The sequence below is a fragment of the Zea mays genome, chromosome 7 (assembly GCF_902167145.1).
Source record: "Zea mays cultivar B73 chromosome 7, Zm-B73-REFERENCE-NAM-5.0, whole genome shotgun sequence".
In the NCBI taxonomy this organism is placed as follows: domain Eukaryota; kingdom Viridiplantae; phylum Streptophyta; class Magnoliopsida; order Poales; family Poaceae; genus Zea; species Zea mays.
In genome coordinates, this window is record NC_050102.1 from 17231238 (window position 1) to 17245709 (window position 14472).

Below are 14472 nucleotides of genomic sequence, written 5' to 3' on the forward strand. Positions count from 1 at the left end.
GCAAGCTCAAACACATGGTTAGTCTCAAAGGGTCAAGTTGTAGCACATCTCCCCCTAAATATGTGCATCACTTGCAAATAGACTTGTGAGGTCCGGGGAGTGCTTGTACAACTTGAGCCCCATAAATAAACAACAAAATGCATAAGGAACATGATCAAGGCATAAAACACATGTATGCTATAAATCAATCCAAGTTCCGCGAATCTAAGACATTTAGCTCACTACGCAGCCTGCAAAAGGTTGACTCATCTAGAGGCTTGGTAAAGATATCGGCTAGCTGGTTCTCGGTGCTAACATAAAACACTTCGATATCTCCCTTTTGCTGGTGGTCTCTCAAAAAGTGATGCCGGATGTCTATGTGCTTTGTGCGGCTGTGTTCAACAGGATTATCCACTATGCGGATTGCACTCCCATTATCACATAGGAGTGGGACTTTGCTCATATTGTAGCCAAAGTGTAATATCCCAAAAAAAATGTTGACCAAAAGTTAATCTCTGGTGCGTGGATGAGGTAAAGGGTTGTGGGCCATTGGATGCAAAGATAGAAGTCATCTGAGGCGTCGTTTCTTTCTCCCACAAAAACCCTAGGTGGCCACCCCTTTTTTTTTCCCTTCACCCCCCCTCTTGGCCGCCACCCCCTTTTCTCCCCCTTGGCTGGACGCCCCCTCCCCCTATGGCAGCCATCATCCATTGCTTCCTCCCCCAAGATCTCCCCCTACGCAGCAAGGATCGAGAAAAGGAGGGGCACGTTGAATTGAAGAGGAAGAGAGGATCAAGGAGATGTTCTTCCCCATCTCTTCTTGAAGATTTCTTGGGGAAACCCTAGGTATGGATGAGATCCTTGTTCCTCCCTGTAATTATAGGCTTTTGGAGGTTGTGGATCATGGGAATTAAAGGATTAGAGGTTGGATTTGATGTGGGGTTAGGTTTTGATCCCGAATTTAGTTTTCTGCAGAATGGCAGATTCGACAGTTTCTGTTCATGCCAGTTTTCCGTGGTCTTAGTGGCCTCAAAAAAATGAAAAAGTCTATGTATGAGTCGTAGATTATTTGTAGATCTTTCCGTGGCCGCGAAGAACACCTCAATCGGACATCCGACCAGAAAGTTATTGCAGTTTTACTATAGCAGTTTTTCAGTCTCATAATTCTGTGCAGAATCTGTTCTCTTAAGATTTAGGAAATTTTATCAACAGAATTAAACTGTGGGTTGGTAAAAGAAGTTGTAGATAATTTCATAAGCTTTCCAGATTGTTAAAGAGTGCATTCATATGATTTGTGAAACTCCAGTTATGTTTGTTTTACTGTGGCTGTTTCTGTTTACCTGACAAAAATGATTGGGTCTGTTCACTGGTGGGTTTCATCTAGTAAATGGCCGAATTGGCTCTTCCAACTATGGAGACTTTTGTAGAGGGATAAAAGTTCTTACTTCCAGCAGAATTTCATAATTTTTGGTTCAGTAGTTTGGGAGATATCGAATTTTAAAGTTAACCATACTGCTGTCTAAAACAGATTCAGTCAGTTATCTTGTCAGATGTTTTAGAACTTGTAGATGGCAGAATTTAATTATCTATTGAATACTGAAGTTGTAGAGTATTTTGTGTAGATACTCCTAGAGTATTTGTTTGATATCACCGCTGTTTTAATTTTAAAGATACAAAATTAACAAACAGCGTTGCTGCTGTATGGCATGTGGTTCAGGGTGGGAGTCTTTCCACTGGGTCTTGGTTTCAAGTGTAGGAGTGTTTTATTGATTGATGACAAATGTTTGTGAAATATTTGTACTAAGTTTTATGCCCACTAGCAGGTGGCTACACTCCAGATCATGTCTAGTACATTTCTTCTTCTTCGATGAAGGCAAGTGAATGTAGCGGTGGTTGCTTCCGTTCTGACCTGTTATTTCTATTGCCTACACTCTAATATTCAGAAGTATCAGATTCTTTCATAATTGGACTCTATGGTGATGCTTTACTTGCTTGCATTATACTGATGCTCAATCATATATTGATGATGATTATGATTTGAGTATGACTCACGAGATTAATTCACATATCTGAAGGTAAATGAAGTATTATTTGAGGTTGGTATTGTATCTGAAGATAAATGAAGTATTATTTGAGGTTTGTGTTGTATCTGAAGGAAGTGAAGTTTATTGATAAATGTAGCATGCCATATACATTGCATGACTCATTTGCATATGAAGTTTTGTTGTGACCTATGGTCCGACCGTACTGGTACAACTTAGCATCGTACGTTGCCCGAGAAGGGGTACGATGCGGCTTCATACCCTTAGAGGTATGAAGGCAGAGGACATATGCATTGCATTCATATGCATTCATTGAAGTGATATTTGCAGATGATGTGGTTTTATACCCCCAGAGGTATGAAGATAGAGTACCTACGCATTGCATTCATATGCATTCATTGAAGTGATATTTGCAGATGATGTGGTTTTATACCCCCAGAGGTATGAAGATAGAGTACCTACACATTGCATTCCTATGCATACATTGAAGTGATATTTGCAGGTATTGTTGACGCAGGGAAGTGTTATAGAACCTATTGTGGTTGTTCGAGGAAATGAGATGGTATTGGTTATAGTGGGACTACTGTGTTCTATATCTACAAGTATTTCTGATTTTTTTATTGTGTCTCTTTTAAAATGTTGATGAATTCAATTTGTGGTTTAAATATCTCGTCAGAACAATTAGCTTGCTGAGATGTTTCATCTCACTCTTGCATTACTCAATGCAGGTGCTTGTTGCTCATCAAGGGGAGTGGGAAGTAGCAGCACATCCACCTTCACTCTCATAATAATGCTGCCCAGACACAGCCATGATTTAATTAGAAACTTCTTGTCAAAGGATGTTTGTTTTTAACTAGTCGTGTGCACTGATTAATTCAGTTCATTGTTGTTATGGTTGTCTTCCCATTGCTAGCAGATTATTAATGTCTTATATGTTTTCTTATCATGATATCTATTTATACTTTGTTGCTTCCCCCGTTTATGCAATTTTCAAAGGAGATGCTGTCGAAATTTTATATATGAATGTTAGATGTGTAGTTTAGTAGCATTCTGGGGTGTTTGTGGATCCCGGGGTGTTACAGTTGGTATCAGAGGATAGGCTTTAGATTCTTGGCAATTTGAAGATAAATTTGACACACTTGCACATATAGGAAGGGTATGGGTTCAAATATCTTTGATATATATTAATGTCTTTGGAGTGCAGATGACAATAGTTTCACCCCTCCCTATTCCTTTACGGTGATGTGGTAAGTTGTTTATGGCTTAATGCTTGATATAATTTATTTCTGAAATTTTGATATTGTTTTGTTAATGCGGTAGATATCGCTGGTCATTGGTGAGAATGAAGTTGTTATTATGCTTGTGATATACAAGTATGCCTATGTCGTTTTCACCATGTTTTTCATGGTTGAGTTTTATTACAATAATATTGTTATATATGCTTGATTGTGGATGTTTCTAAGAGGAGTGTGAATTGCGTGTTTTGGGGTACAAGGTAATCATCAATTTGAATTTAAGTTGTTGAGCGGTTGGTGGATAGCTCCAACTATCATTGCAAAGAATGATTGTTTATGTTGAGAAACTAGTTTTGAAAGAAATGAATATTGGTACTTTATATGGATTTTTGGGGGAAGTCTTTTCATAGCCAGAATGGCTTACATGTCTCTCTCATATTGTGTGTTCTAGTTGCCACAAAGCCTAGATGTGGTTTAAAGTGGTTGCCTATTAGTCATACTAATTGTAGAATAAATCTTTGATTCTCTTGATCCATTGATTATGTATTGATACATTGAGGATCTGATGGTTCCCTTTTCGATGCATGCTTGTGGAGCCATTTTTTTAGACCACCTATCTATTGGTTTGAAGGAAGTCCTTGCCTAGCCTAGAGTTGGTTGGGTGTGGCTAGTCACCTACTCCTAGATGATGTGGTGTTTACATCAGCTTAATATGTTTGTCAAATGTGTGAAGGATTAGGGGTTATTATTATTGACTTTGTATGTCTGGTACTTTGAGTGCATCGTATGATAGAATGAAATGTAAGTTTCTGAACTACAGTAGATGAAGACTTATATTATGTGTAGGTTATCCTTACTAGTTGGATATTTTTCTTAGTTGAGATGTTGAATGAAGTATAGTGACATGGGTTAAGCAAGTATTGTGTTGTTGTTGGGCTATCAGTGCTCTATGTAGAGTTTTTGGCATTTCTTCGATGAACTATGCCGCACAAGATGTTATTGGCTTCTTTTGGCTTTATTGCTCCATTAGTTCTATAGATTTTCTCCCTTTTGGTGGGGTGTAAGGAATGTTAGATTACATGATTATCTTTTCATGATGGCAAGAATAAGGTTTAGAAAGATTAGGAGTTTTGTTCCAATAGAACTACTTGTTTCATGGTGCTTTAAGGTGAGGTGTTTGATCTTCTTATACATTCGTCGGGTGTAGATGTTTCACCATTTAATTAAAATTAATGGTTGAAGTTGGTAAGGGTTGTGCTTGGTCCATATTACCCCTTCATAAAAGAGTGTTGTCTTAAGACATTGATGTTGATGTATAGCTGCATCCAAATTTGATGGTGTGAAATTGTAGTGTTGATTGCAACTATGACATGCTTTGAGCTTCATTACATGTTGTTTCATGCTTGATGTCAGGTCGTGTAGTTTCCTTAGACAATTAGTCCAAGGTAGAAGTTCTTGTGTTAATTAAGACCAATAATGGATCCATGTTTTGAATTGTGGTGCTATATGGGGTACCTTGGGTGTTTTGCTTGGAGTGGCCGAATTCGAGGTCGAATTCTTTTTAAGGGGGGTAGAGTGTAATATCCCAAAAAAAATGTTGACCAAAAGTTAATCTCTGGTGCGTGGATGAGGTAAAGGGTTGTGGGCCATTGGATGCAAAGATAGAAGTCATCTGAGGCGTCGTTTCTTTCTCCCACAAAAACCCTAGGTGGCCACCCCTTTTTTTTCCCTTCACCCCCCCTCTTGGCCGCCACCCCCTTTTCTCCCCCTTGGCTGGACGCCCCCTCCCCCTATGGCAGCCATCATCCATTGCTTCCTCCCCCAAGATCTCCCCCTACGCAGCAAGGATCGAGAAAAGGAGGGGCACGTTGAATTGAAGAGGAAGAGAGGATCAAGGAGATGTTCTTCCCCATCTCTTCTTGAAGATTTCTTGGGGAAACCCTAGGTATGGATGAGATCCTTGTTCCTCCCTGTAATTATAGGCTTTTGGAGGTTGTGGATCATGGGAATTAAAGGATTAGAGGTTGGATTTGATGTGGGGTTAGGTTTTGATCCCGAATTTAGTTTTCTGCAGAATGGCAGATTCGACAGTTTCTGTTCATGCCAGTTTTCCGTGGTCTTAGTGGCCTCAAAAAAATGAAAAAGTCTATGTATGAGTCGTAGATTATTTGTAGATCTTTCCGTGGCCGCGAAGAACACCTCAATCGGACATCCGACCAGAAAGTTATTGCAGTTTTACTATAGCAGTTTTTCAGTCTCATAATTCTGTGCAGAATCTGTTCTCTTAAGATTTAGGAAATTTTATCAACAGAATTAAACTGTGGGTTGGTAAAAGAAGTTGTAGATAATTTCATAAGCTTTCCAGATTGTTAAAGAGTGCATTCATATGATTTGTGAAACTCCAGTTATGTTTGTTTTACTGTGGCTGTTTCTGTTTACCTGACAAAAATGATTGGGTCTGTTCACTGGTGGGTTTCATCTAGTAAATGGCCGAATTGGCTCTTCCAACTATGGAGACTTTTGTAGAGGGATAAAAGTTCTTACTTCCAGCAGAATTTCATAATTTTTGGTTCAGTAGTTTGGGAGATATCGAATTTTAAAGTTAACCATACTGCTGTCTAAAACAGATTCAGTCAGTTATCTTGTCAGATGTTTTAGAACTTGTAGATGGCAGAATTTAATTATCTATTGAATACTGAAGTTGTAGAGTATTTTGTGTAGATACTCCTAGAGTATTTGTTTGATATCACCGCTGTTTTAATTTTAAAGATACAAAATTAACAAACAGCGTTGCTGCTGTATGGCATGTGGTTCAGGGTGGGAGTCTTTCCACTGGGTCTTGGTTTCAAGTGTAGGAGTGTTTTATTGATTGATGGCAAATGTTTGTGAAATATTTGTACTAAGTTTTATGCCCACTAGCAGGTGGCTACACTCCAGATCATGTCTAGTACATTTCTTCTTCTTCGATGAAGGCAAGTGAATGTAGCGGTGGTTGCTTCCGTTCTGACCTGTTATTTCTATTGCCTACACTCTAATATTCAGAAGTATCAGATTCTTTCATAATTGGACTCTATGGTGATGCTTTACTTGCTTGCATTATACTGATGCTCAATCATATATTGATGATGATTATGATTTGAGTATGACTCACGAGATTAATTCACATATCTGAAGGTAAATGAAGTATTATTTGAGGTTGGTATTGTATCCGAAGATAAATGAAGTATTATTTGAGGTTTGTGTTGTATCTGAAGGAAGTGAAGTTTATTGATAAATGTAGCATGCCATATACATTGCATGACTCATTTGCATATGAAGTTTTGTTGTGACCTATGGTCCGACCGTACCGGTACAACTTAGCATCGTACGTTGCCCGAGAAGGGGTACGATGCGGCTTCATACCCTTAGAGGTATGAAGGCAGAGGACATATGCATTGCATTCATATGCATTCATTGAAGTGATATTTGCAGATGATGTGGTTTTATACCCCCAGAGGTATGAAGATAGAGTACCTACGCATTGCATTCATATGCATTCATTGAAGTGATATTTGCAGATGATGTGGTTTTATACCCCCAGAGGTATGAAGATAGAGTACCTACACATTGCATTCCTATGCATACATTGAAGTGATATTTGCAGGTATTGTTGACGCAGGGAAGTGTTATAGAACCTATTGTGGTTGTTCGAGGAAATGAGATGGTATTGGTTATAGTGGGACTACTGTGTTCTATATCTACAAGTATTTCTGATTTTTTTATTGTGTCTCTTTTAAAATGTTGATGAATTCAATTTGTGGTTTAAATATCTCGTCAGAACAATTAGCTTGCTGAGATGTTTCATCTCACTCTTGCATTACTCAATGCAGGTGCTTGTTGCTCATCAAGGGGAGTGGGAAGTAGCAGCACATCCACCTTCACTCTCATAATAATGCTGCCCAGACACAGCCATGATTTAATTAGAAACTTCTTGTCAAAGGATGTTTGTTTTTAACTAGTCGTGTGCACTGATTAATTCAGTTCATTGTTGTTATGGTTGTCTTCCCATTGTTAGCAGATTATTAATGTCTTATATGTTTTCTTATCATGATATCTATTTATACTTTGTTGCTTCCCCCGTTTATGCAATTTTCAAAGGAGATGCTGTCGAAATTTTATATATGAATGTTAGATGTGTAGTTTAGTAGCATTCTGGGGTGTTTGTGTATCCCGGGGTGTTACACAAAGTCCTGGAGGGTTTGCCTCATCCAAAGTAGTTGCGCGCAACACTGTCCTGCGACAACATACTCGGCCTCAGTGGTGGATAGGGAAACTGAAGTTTGTTTCTTAGAACTCCAAGACACCAAGGACCTTCCTAAGAATTGGCACGTCCCTGATGTACTCTTCCTATCAACCTTACATCCAGCATAGTCGGAGTCTGAATATCCAATTAAGTCAAAGGTAGACCCCTTTGGATACCAGATCCCGAAGCAAGGCATAGTGACTAAATATCTAAGAATTCGCTTCACGGCCACTAAGTGACACTCCCTTGGATCGGATTGAAATCTAGCACACATGCATACACTAAGCATAATATCCGGTCTACTAGCACATAAGTAAAGCAAGGAACCTATCATAGACCGGTATGCTTTTTGATCAACAGACTTACCTCCTTTGTTGAGGTCGACGTGTCCGTCAGATCCCATTGGAGTCTTTGCGGGCTTGGCGTCCTTCATCCCAAACTGCTTGATCAAGTCTTGCGTGTACTTCGTTTGGGAGATGAAAGTGCCGTCCTTGAGTTGCTTCACTTGGAACCCAAGGAAGTAGTTCAATTCGCCCATCATCGACATTTCAAACTTTTGAGTCATCACCCTGCTAAACTCTTCACAAGACTTTTGGTTAGTAGAACCAAATATTATGTCATCGACATAAATTTGGCACACAAATAAGTCACCATCACAAGTCTTAGTGAATAAAGTTGGATCAGCTTTCCCAACATTGAAAGCATTAGCAATTAAAAAGTTTCTAAGACATTCATACCATGCTCTTGGGGCTTGCTTAAGTCCATAGAGCGCCTTAGAGAGCTTACACACGTGGTCGGGGTACCGTTCATCCTCAAAGCCAGGGGGTTGCTCTACGTACACCTCCTCCTTGATTGGCCCGTTGAGGAAGGCGCTCTTCACATCCATTTGGAACAACCTGAAAGAATGGTGAGCGACATAGGCTAACAATATGCGAATTGACTCTAGCCTAGCCACAGGAGCAAAAGTCTCCTCAAAGTCCAAACCTACGACTTGGGCATAACCTTTTGCCACAAGTCGTGCCTTGTTCTTGTCACCACCCCGTGCTCGTCCTGTTTGTTGCGGAACACCCACTTGGTTCCAACAACATTTTGCTTGGGACGTGGCACCAGTGTCCAAACTTCATTTCTCTTGAAATTGTTGAGCTCCTCCTGCATGGCCAACACCCAGTCCGGATCTAGCAAGGCTTCTTCTACCCTGAAAGGCTCAATAGAAGAGACAAAAGAGTAATGCTCACAAAAATTAACTAATCTAGAGCGAGTAGTTACTCCCTTGCTAATATCACCCAATATATGGTCGACGGGATGATTCCTTTGAATCGTCGCTCGAACTTGAGTTGGAGGGGCATGTTGTGATTCTTCCTCCATAACATGATCATCTTGTGTTCCCCCTTGATCACACGCCTCTTCTTGATGAACCTGTTCATCGTCTTGAGTTGGGGGTTGCACCATTGTTGAGGAAGAAGGTTGATCTTTCTCCTTTTGTTCCTGTGGCCATACATCTCCAATTGCCATGGTGCGTATTGTGGCCGTTGGAACGTCTTCTTCATCTACATCATCAAGATCAACAACTTGCTCTCTTGGAGAGCCATTAGTCTCATCAAATACAACATCGCTAGAGACTTCAACCAAACCCGATGATTTGTTGAAGACCCTATACGCCTTTGTATTTGAGTCATAACCTAACAAAAACCCTTCTACAGCTTTGGGAGCAAACTTAGAATTTCTACCTTTCTTCACTAGAATGTGACATTTGCTCCCAAAAACACGAAAGTATGACACATTGGGTTTGTTACCGGTTAGAAGCTCATACGAAGTCTTCTTGAGGAGGCGATGAAGGTAGACCCGGTTTATGGCGTGGCAAGCCGTGTTAACGGCTTCCGACCAAAACCGCTCGGGCGTCTTGAACTCTCCAAGCATCATCCTCGCCATGTCGATGAGCGTCCTGTTCTTCCTCTCTACCACACCGTTTTGCTGTGGTGTGTAGGGAGCGGAGAACTCGTGCTTGATTCGTTCCTCCTCAAGGTACTCCTCCACTTGAAGGTTCTTGAACTAGGACCCGTTGTCGCTCCTTATCTTTTACACCTTGAGCTCAAATTCATTTTGAGCTCTCCTTAGGAAGCGCTTGAGGGTCCCTTGGGTTTCAGATTTATCCTGCAAAAAGAATACCCAAGTGAAGCGGGAAAAATCATCAACAATTACTAAACCATACTTACTTCCCCCGATGCTAAGGTAGGCGACGGGTCCGAAGAGGTCCATATGCAGCAGCTCTAGGGGTCTTGATGTGGTCATCACGTTCTTGCTGTGATGAGCTTTTCCCACTTGTTTACCTGCTTGACAAGCTGCACAAGGTCTATCTTTTTCGAAAGTCACATTTGTTAGACCTAACACATGTTCTCCCTTTAGAAGTTTGTGAAGGTTCTTCATCCCCACATGTGCTAAACGGCGATGCCACAGCCAGCCCATGCTAGTCTTAGCAATTAAGCATGCATCTAGACCGGCCTCCTCTTTTGCAAAATCAACTAAATAAAGTTTTCCGCCTAGTACACCCTTAAAAGCTAATGAACCATCACTTCTTCTAAAGACAGACACATCTACATTTGTGAATAAGCAATTATAACCCATATTACAAAGTTGACTAACGGACAACAAGTTATACCCGAGCGACTCAACTAAAAACCCATTAGAAATGGAGTGCTCGGATGAAATAGCAATCTTTCCTAGTCCTTTAACCTTGCCTTGGTTCCCATCACCGAATATGACTGAATCTTGGGAATCCTTGTTCTTGACGTAGGAGGTGAACATCTTCTTCTCCCCCGTCATGTGGTTTGTGCATCCGCTGTCGATAATCCAGCTTGAGCCCCCGGATGCATAAACCTGCAAGGCAATTTAGGCTTGGGTCTTAGGTACCCAACTCTTGTTGGGTCCTACAAGGTTAGTGACAATAGCCTTAGGGACCCAAATGCAAGTTTTATCTCCTTTGCATTTTGCCCCTAATTTCCTAGCAACCACTTTCTTATCCTTTCTACAAATTGCAAAGGAAGCATTGCAAGCATGATAAATTGTAGAAGGTTCAATACTTGCTTTCCTAGGTACATGAACAACATTTCTCCTAGGCATATGATGAATAACATTTTTCCTAGACATATCATGCACAATAGAAGAACTAGAAGCAGGCATAGCATATGAATCATAAGAATAATTCCTATAAGCATTTCTAGAGAATTTTCTATCACTATAAATGAAAGCATGATTCTTTTGAACACTATTATCCATGGGGGCCTTCCCTTTCTCCTTGGCGGAGATGGGAGCCTTATGACTTGTTAAGTTCTTGGCTTCCCTTTTAAAGCCAAGTCCATCCTTAATTGAGGGGGTGTCTACCAACAGTGTAGGCATCCCTTGCAAATTTTAGTTTATCAAATTCATTTTTGCTAGTCTTAAGTTGGGCATTAAGACTAGCCACTTCACCATTTAGTTTTGCAATAGAAGTAAGGTGCTCAACACATGCATCAACATTAAAGTCCTTACATCTATTGCGAATCACTACATGTTCTACACAAGAACTAGATTTATTTGCTACTTCTAGCTTAGCATTTAAATCATCATTAACACTTTTTAAACTAGAAATAGTCTCATGGCAAGTAGATAATTCACAAGAAAGCATTTCATTCCTTTTAACTTCTAAAGCAAGAGATTTTTGGACATCTACAAATTTATCATGCTCTTCATACAAAAGATCCTCTTGCTTTTCTAACAATCTATTCTTATCATTCAAGGAATCAATTAATTCATTGATTTTATCAATTTTAGTTCTATCTAAACTTTTGAATAAACTTGCATAGTCTATTTCATCATCGCTAGATTCATCATCACTTGAAGAAGCATATGTAATAGTATTCCTAGTGCATACCTTCTTTTCCTTTGCCATGAGGCAGGTGTGATGCTCGTTGGGGAAGAGGGATGATTTGTTGAAGGCCGAGGCGACAAGTCCTTTGTCGTCGGATGAAGAGCAATCTGAGTCCCACTCTTTGCCAAGGTGTGCCTCGTCCTTCGCTTTCTTGTAAGTCTTCTTCTTTTCCCTCTTCTTTTCTTGATCCTGGTCACTATCATTATCAGGACAGCTAGCAATAAAGTGACCAACCTTACCACACTTGAAGCAGGAGCGCTTCCCCTTTGTCTTGCTCTTGTTGGGATGCTCCTTGCGACCTTTGAGCGTCGTCTTGAAGCGCTTGATGATGAGGGCCATTTCATCTTCATTTAGCCCGGCCGCCTAAACTTGTGCCACCTTGCTAGGTAGCGCCTCCCTGCTACTTGTTGCTTTGAGAGCAACGATTTGAGGCTCGTAGATTGGGCCATTCAACGCCTCATCAACATATCTCGCCTCCTTGATCATCATTCACCCGCTTACAAACTTTCTGAGTATTTCCTCGGGCGTCATCTTGATGTACCTAGGATTCTCACGAATAGAGTTTACAAGATGAGGATCAAGGACAGTGAAGGACCTTAGCATAAGTCGGACGACGTCGTGGTCCATCCATCTCGTGCTTCCATAGCTTCTTATCTTGTTGACCAGGGTCTTGAGCCTATTGTACGTTTGAGTTGGCTTCTCTCCCCTGATCATTGCGAACCTTCCTAGTTCGCCTTCCACCAACTCCATCTTGGTGAGCATGGTGACGTCGTTCCCCTCATGTGAGATCTTGAGGGTGTCCCAAATCTGCTTGGCGTTGTCCAAGCCGCTCACCTTATTGTACTCTTCCCTGCATAAGGATGCTAAAAGAACAGTAGTAGCTTGTGCATTTTTATGGATTTGTTCATTGATAAACATGGAGTTATCCGAACTATCAAATTGCATTCCATTTTCTACTATCTCTCATATACTTGGATGAAGAGAGAACAAATGGCTACACATTTTGTGACTCCAAAATTTGTAGTCCTCTCCATCAAAGTGTGGGGGTTTACCAAGTGGAATGGAAAGCAAATGAGCGTTGGAATTATGCGGTATACAAGAATAATCAAAAGAAAAGTTCGAGTTAACCGTTTTCTTTTTCTCCTCGTATTCGTCGTCCTTTTGAGAAGAGGAAGATTCGTCGTTGTCATAGTAGACAACCTTCCTGATGCACCTCTTCTTCTTTCCGTCTTTCTTCTTTTGACTCGAGCCAGAGTCATTGACTTTGTCGTCCCTTGGCTCGTTGAAGATGGACCCCTTAGGATCCATCTCTTCGGGCGATTAGTCCCTTTCTTGAAGAGAACGGCTCTGATACCAATTGAGAGCACCTAGAGGGGGGGGTGAATAGGTGATCCTGTAAAAACTTGAAACTTAAAGCCACAAACTTGATTAAGTGTTAGCACAATGAAATCAAGTGGCTAAGGAGAGCTCTTGTGAACCACAATTGACACAGTTAGAACAAGCACAAGAGACACAGAGATTTATCCCGTGGTTCGGCCAAATACAACACTTGCCTAGTCCACGTTGTGGCGTCCCAATGGACGAGAGTTGCACTCAACTCCTTTCAAGTGATCCAATGATCAACTTGAATACCACGGTGTTCTTTTTCCTTTACTTTTTCCCGTTTGCGAGGAATCTCCACAACTTGGAGCCTCTCGCCCTTACAATGAAATGATCACAAAGAAGCACAGATGTAAGAGTGGGAATAGCAACACACACAAGCCTCAAAGCACGAGCACAAACACGCACACAAGTCACTACTTGAGCTCTAAGATCGCACACGGAGTTCTCAACTCAAAAGAAGCTCAAATTGCTATCACAACAAATCAAATGCGATAGAGAGATGTCTTGGTGCTAAGAGATGATCAAAGAATGCTTGGTGTACTCCTTCATGCGCCTAGGGGTCCCTTTTATAGCCCCAAGGCAGCTAGGAGCAGTTGAGAGCAATCCAGGAAGGCAAATCTTGCCTTCTGTCGACTGGTGCACTGGACAGTCCGGTGCACCACCGGACACTGTATGGTGCAGATTTCTTTCCTATTCTGGCACAGCCGACCGTTGACGATTTGGAGCCGTTGGCGCACCGGACAGTCCGGTGCCCCCTTCAGACCGTTGGCCCGGCCACGCGTCACGCGCGGATTGCGCGGCCAACCGTTGGCTCGGCCGACCGTTGGCTCACCGGACAGTCCGGTGCACCACCGAACAGTCCGGTGATTTTTAGCCGTACGCCGCCGTCAAGACCCAAGAGCGGCCAGTTGACCAGCGCCAGCCTGGCACACCGGACACTGTCTGGTGCACCCAGACTGAGCAGAGCCTTGGCTGCTCGAGCCAAGTCTTTTCCATTTGTCTTTTCTCTGATTCTAGCACTTAGACAAATATGTTAGTACACAAAAACCAATGTACTAAGTCTAGAATCATACCTTTGTATTGATTTGCACTTTGTCCACCATTTGGCATAGTTTAACACATAACCATTTGTGTTGGACACTTAATCACCAAAATACTTAGAAATGGCCCAAGGGCACATTTCCCTTTCACTCTTTCATATGGATCTGGTGATAACCTGAGAAGCAGTCTAAGAGGGACATGACTTCGCAGCCTGTTGCACAATCGACGATTTTATCGATTCGCGGTAGAGGGAAGTTATCTTTGGGGCATGCTTTGTTAAGGCTGGTGAAATCAATGCACATGCGCCATTTTCTGCTCTTCTTATGTACCATCATGACGTTGGCGAGCCATGCTGGGTAAGCTATTGGCTCGATGAATTTGACTTCCAATAGGCGGTGCACCTCAGCCTTGGCTGCCTCTGTTTTTTTATCAGACATCTTTCTTAGCTGCTGCTTTTTTGGGCACACCGAGGGGTCGATGCCCAAGCTATGTTCGATGATTGTGCGACTAACCCCCACTAGGTCCAGGGCGGACCAGGCGAAGATGTCCTTGTTGTGGTTGAGACAAAAAGAAGTCTTTTCTCGTCATGTGGTGACATGTCTTCGT